The 6,013-nt window shown below is 41.4% G+C and overlaps 1 protein-coding gene across 1 annotated transcript in view; it reads right to left on the bottom strand.

The window, feature by feature from the left end:
- Chrm3 (cholinergic receptor muscarinic 3) overlaps positions 1-5,414 on the bottom strand; it is a 75,063-nt gene extending 69,649 nt beyond the window's left edge. Inside the window, exon 1 of the mRNA XM_029468252.1 lies at positions 5,273-5,414. The gene's annotated coding sequence lies outside the window, so the exon portion shown is untranslated. The remainder of the gene's footprint in view (positions 1-5,272) is intronic.
- Positions 5,415-6,013: the final 599 nt, after the last annotated feature.

Raw genomic sequence — 6,013 nt, forward strand, 5'->3', positions numbered from 1 at the left:
ACACACACACACACACACACACACACACACACACACACACACCCCATCCTACAAAGCATGTCCTTAAACACAGACTGCTGACAATGAGCAGATCCTTGACTTGTGAACTTTATTGTGATTTGAAATTTAAAGCCATGGAGATTAAAAGGTACAATTTCTTAAGTCATCTGCAGTAAACCATCTCAGACAGGGAATGGATGTCCTTTTACTGTTAAACAGAATTCCTTGGAAGCAGCAGAGAGATTTAAAGTACTCAGCATTCTAAAAATTCTTTGTGTGTGTATGTATATGTAAACATATATTTGTATATATATACATATATTTACATATATTTGTATATATGTATATATATATATATATACACATATGCATATACCTATACACGTTTCCATTTGTGAAGTGTGTGTATAGCTAGAGACTGACATGGAGTGTCATCTCAAGTTACTCTCCACCTTTTTTGATACAAGGTCTCTCAATGAACCTGGAGCTTGCCAGTTCAGGTAGAATGATTAGCAAGGATGTCCCAGGAATGCTGTCTCTCCCTCCTTAGTGTTGGGGTTACAGGTGGTGTCAAGACACTTGGCTATCTGACCCCTGGCCCTCACGCTTGTGTGGTGAGTCCTTTACTAAGCCATCTCGCCAGCCTCGAATTCTTTCACAGTAGAGATGAAGCTTCCTATTTGAGCAGGAGGAAGGAAGACTGAACACATGGATCTACTGTCTTGGGACTCAGAGTGTTAGTCAGTGTGACAGGTGCCGATCAGCCATCAGCTTTCCATCCTGTGAGGTGAGACATTGTTGTCCTCACTTCAGACATGAGAAACTGAGCACAGAGGATTTTTTTTCCCGGGGGCCACAAAGCAAGAGTTAGAGCTACTTTCACATCCCAGTATTCTCGCTCCAGAAAGGGTTTGTCCCCTGTGCTGTGACTCCCTTCCTTGCCCTTCATCAACCAAAAGACTGTGTGAGTGAGGTGGTTGTTAGTCCAGTATGAGGAGAAAACACCAAAGACTGCCACAATGAAGTGAATATGAAAAGATGATTTTTAAGTACAGAAGTAAAACACAATGGCAGGTAGCAAATGTTTCACAACTCTTAAGCTTCTGGAAAAGTCTGGATGCCGATGGCAGCTAAGCTAGTCAATTTAAAAATTCTGAAGTCAGACAATCCCTACAGCCAATCAAATCGGTCTTCCCAAGAGGTTAGGCAACTTGGAAGCCCTCTACCCAGTGGACCCTCGGAGAAGGTCCTGAAGGAGGTGCCGTGGACTAGCAGAAATAGAGTTGTTTTCTTACTAAGTGATTAAGGAAGTGGAGGCTCAGAGTCAAGATTCTCCCATGGGAGTCAGACATAGAACGAGAGTCATATAACCCTGCTCATTACATAGTTTCTAGGTTGTTACTCTGCCTTAATCACAGAGATGGGCATAAACAAATATACCACAACCCCCCCCAGAAAACCAAACCAGACCAGACCAGACCACACCCAATCAAACCAAACCAGCCAACCAACCAAAGACAAAACAGCAAAGACAAAGGCAAGCTGACATGAAGGAATTTCAGGAAAGCAAGAACTGATAAAGCACCTACCATCTTTAGCATACCCTGCCCACCCTTTTACTTTGCTTCCAATATATCTAGAATCTTGGGCCAGGATGGGATCATTTCCTGCCACAGTTTCCTAAAAATTTCTCTCTTTTTTAGCTTGAACCCTTTATAATCTGCTATACAGTTATGAGAGAGAGAGGGAGGGAGAGGGAGACACACACACACACACACACACACACACACACACACACACACACACGCTCTTTCAAGATGTCTCTCAGGTCCTCCTGCTCCTCAGCATAAACCACTCTGACACTTTCTCATTCACTGAGAGCAAACTTCAAGGGTTCTAGAACCCTCCCAACCTTCTCTAGAGTGTCCTGCCCCTTGCCATCCAGGTAAATCTCAAAATGGTGCTGATAAAAATGTGTTGAATGAAGGAGGAAAAGTGAATCTGAACCACAAAGAGAAATTAAAAATCTCTCATATATTATAAAAAGAGTGTTAAAAATTAAAGATGGTATGCTTCATAGTGATTTTTTAATTGAAAGTTCATTAAAATAGTCTAATTATTTTATTTTTACATGTCTTAAAAGCCTTGCAGCTCCATGTACTGTATTGCTGAATATATGGGCAACTGAGGCTTAACTTTTGAGTGGCAATACTTAGTGCTCTACATTTTTATATTTAAGAATGGTTTATTTTTATTCTTTCTGTTTAGCAAAATACAGGATAGTAGCAAGGCTTATATGCCCATATTCCTTACACACACACACACACACACACACACACACACACACACACACACACACACAGAGTCAGTAGATTGATGACTATTTGGGGAGAGGAGAAAAGCATTGGGGGGATTAGGAGCCATAAAGAGGGTAGTGGGGGACTGGATATGAACCAAGTACATATGTGCATGAAAATGTCATAACCAAATCCACTATTTTGGACCTGAAATTGCTTTTATAATAAAATAAAGACATTGAAAACAACTTATATGAACAATAGGCAGTGCTTATAAAAATATACTATTTCCAGCTGTGGATCTAAACATTTTAACACCATAAGTCATTTCATCTTTAGGCAGCTTCTGAGGTGGGGACTCTCATTGCCATAAGTTTACACAACTGACTGAGATGCAGTTTTAAGTTAGCATAGTTTGAGACAAACTATGGGCAAAATGTCATCACAGGAATCTTGATTGTAAAAGGTAACTGTCCAATCTTCAGCCATCCATTTAAATACATCCTTGGTGTACAAAATACCAGGGATGCAAAAACCATGATTTAATCTCTGTCACCATGGGGACTGAGGCAGGGGAATGGACCAGCTCCACCAAAGGAAATGGACCCCAGACCATTTCAAAGGAGGAACTTAGAAGAGAAAATGTAGGCATGGCCTGGCAGCTAGCCTACTTGGCACACTGTGGTTCTGAATAAGACGCATGGCACACCATGCCCCAGAAAGTCAGAACACTGAATTCTGGCTTGAGTAGCCAATAGCTGGTCTCCACTCTCCATGGTCTCCATTCTCCTTTAATGTCCATGTTCCACATATCCAAGGTAATGTGCTAACCAATCAGAGTTGATAGGATTCTACTACATAAGTAGATGTACACATACATTAAAACAGACAAGGTTCCATGAAACAGTCTCTGGAGTGGTTTATGTCGGTGCACTTTACTGACCTGTGGGCATTCTCACTGTCATTGCTGTGTTGTCCGCGGATGTCTCAGTAATGAGAGTTGGGGCTAATCCCTACTCTCATTTTATCTTTATTGTTATTACTGTGTATGCTTGTTTATATTTGTTTTGGTATGTGCATGTACACATGGAGGCCAGAGATCAGCCGCAGGTGTCATTCTTCAGGAGCCATTGACTGTGTCGTTTTGACACAGGGCTCTCCCTGGCCTAGAGCTCCCCTGGTAGGATAGGCTGTCGAAGCTGTCTAGCCAGCAAGCCTCAGAGATTTCTCTATCTCCCAGTGCTGGAATTGCAAGCATGCACCACCATGCTCAGGGTTACATGCGTCCCTACACTTCCAGGTCAGGCATAGTAAACATCAAGGAGTGACTACATTCCCCCTTTCATTTCTCAATGCCATCTACTCCAGCCATCAGTGACAGGAGATGTTTCAGTCCCCAGCTGTCTCAGCTTTTGCCCTTGGATCTGCGAGTGGCCTTAGGTCTGTTAGAGTCACCTTGCTTTGCTTCATCTAGGTTTAGCTTGACATCTGATGAGGCAGCATCTCTAGGGAGCATATTTTTATATTTTCTCCATATGTTGCCTTTGGCTCCTGCAGTAAGACTTGTGAGTTCTTCCACAGGCCAGCACTGCAGCTTATGTTTAGTGTGGTTTTTAATAATAATAATAACTCAATTAATATTTATTATTGTATTTTGTTATTTCCAGTTATTCCTACCTTTCCCTCAATTGTAGAAATGATATTTTCTCTCTTTTTTCCCAGTAGACTGATGCAGTGTCTCTCATCTTATGTCATTCCTACTTCTAGTATTGCTCAGAGGTCTCTTTTGTTCAAGGTCACACTTGTTTCCATCTATATCCAAAATGCATGTGATGGAACACCCTAAGGCTGTGTTTCCTTACTTTCTTAGTGACTGCTTTTCCTGTTCCTCATTCTTTTCATTTTCATAACCCTGCAGACATAGGTAATTCTGCTTCTATAATCCCTTTTAAAAAAAATACAAGTTTCATTGACTGTAGATTAACCTTGATGGTGGCTGCCACATATATACCACTGAGAACAGTGGTCAAAATATAAAAGAGATCCAATCCTCAAATTGTTTGTTACTGAATGGGGTGGTGCCATGAGTAGGTAAAATTTTGTATTATTTTGAGACAGGATCTTGCTACTAGCTCCAGCTAGTTTCAAACTTAATGTAATCTGCATGTTTCCACCCTTGAGTACTGGGATTGCAAGCATGCATTACTTTGCCTGGCTAATTATGTATCATTAAAAAAAAATTAAAAAGTGGTAAATAGTAGTAGGTCTGCTAACTAGCATAATATTAAAATGATTCTTAATGATTTAGTGTTGTACCCATAGATTAGCCCTCATTAGAGAAACTCCTTCTTGTGTTTGGTGGCAGTTAACACAAATCTCACAACTGGTTAACACGTAGAGAATAAAAGTCTATGGCATGTGCATTCCTAATGGACAACTGTGTCATGTCCCTGCTCCCCACACCAAGGCTTATGGTGAAGAGGGGTGGAAAGATGGTAAGAGCTAGAGGTATAGATGACTTCATAGAAACAGTGTTTTCCGGACAACACTGGGCAGATATACATATAAGCTCACAGAGACTGTGGTACAAAAGCCCAGCTCTAACTGCAGAGCTATTGGCATTTGAGAGTTGCTGGAAGAAGGAAAAGACAATTTTCTTTAATGGTGGGACACCTGAATAATCTACCATACTGCAGACCAGGCCTTACACCTTCCTAACTGAGCAATGCAAATTGGACTTGACAGGCTGAAAACAGAAAGACAGATAGACAACTTGACATTGTATGAGTTGAGAGTGGGTCTGGGAGAAATTGGGGCAGAGATGGATATAATCAAAATGTGCTGCATAAAGTTCTCAAAATAATAAAAATATTAAAATATAAACCAATGGTAAATATGGAAAACATGACATTAGCCATGCTATTCATGTTTGAACATACAGTTTGGTGCCATCAGATCATTCTTACTGTACTTACCACCCACTGTGTTCTTAGTAACTCTTGGTCGCTGAGATAAGATGACCTGACAAAGGAATGAGAAAGGGTTTATTTTGCTCACAGTGCAGGTATGTCTAGTCTATCACAGTGGAAAGGTCAAGATGTCAGGAGTTTGAAGCATCTGGTCACCTATTATAGTCACTGGAATCCAGAGGCCAGAGCAAGACAAAGACATATATCTGCCTCTGTAACTCTCTGTCTTATTGTTTTGAAACGGGGTCTCTCTTGGAACTGTAAGTTCACCATTTTGACCAGAATGGCTGGCTAGGAAGCTCTTGGGAAGCACCTGTTGCCATCCTGCAAAGCTAAGTGGGATTGCAACCTTGCATAGCCATATCTGGCTTTTTAAAAAAATGGGTGTCATAGTATTAGAACTCTGGTCCTCATGTGTATAAGGCAATCACCTTTTCCTTTGTGCCACCTATATATCCCCTGCCGACTCCTTTTCCATGTGTGTAAACACAGATGCACACATGCTCCTGTGGTTGTGGAAGCAAAGGGCAACCTCAGGTGTTATTTCTTAGGAACCTTTCATCTACCCTTTGAGCCAGGTTCTCTACTGAATTGAAACTTACTGAGTAATGTAGGCTGGTTGGCCAACCAGCCTGAGGAATCTGCCCCAGATTTGGGGTCACAAACTCATCTCATCATGCCTAGCTTTTCTATTTACTCAGTCCCTGCCTCCCCCAAATGCCTGTGCCTGGGAATTGAACTTAGGTC

The sequence above is a fragment of the Mus caroli genome, chromosome 13 (genome assembly GCF_900094665.2).
Source record: "Mus caroli chromosome 13, CAROLI_EIJ_v1.1, whole genome shotgun sequence".
NCBI lineage: Eukaryota > Metazoa > Chordata > Mammalia > Rodentia > Muridae > Mus > Mus caroli.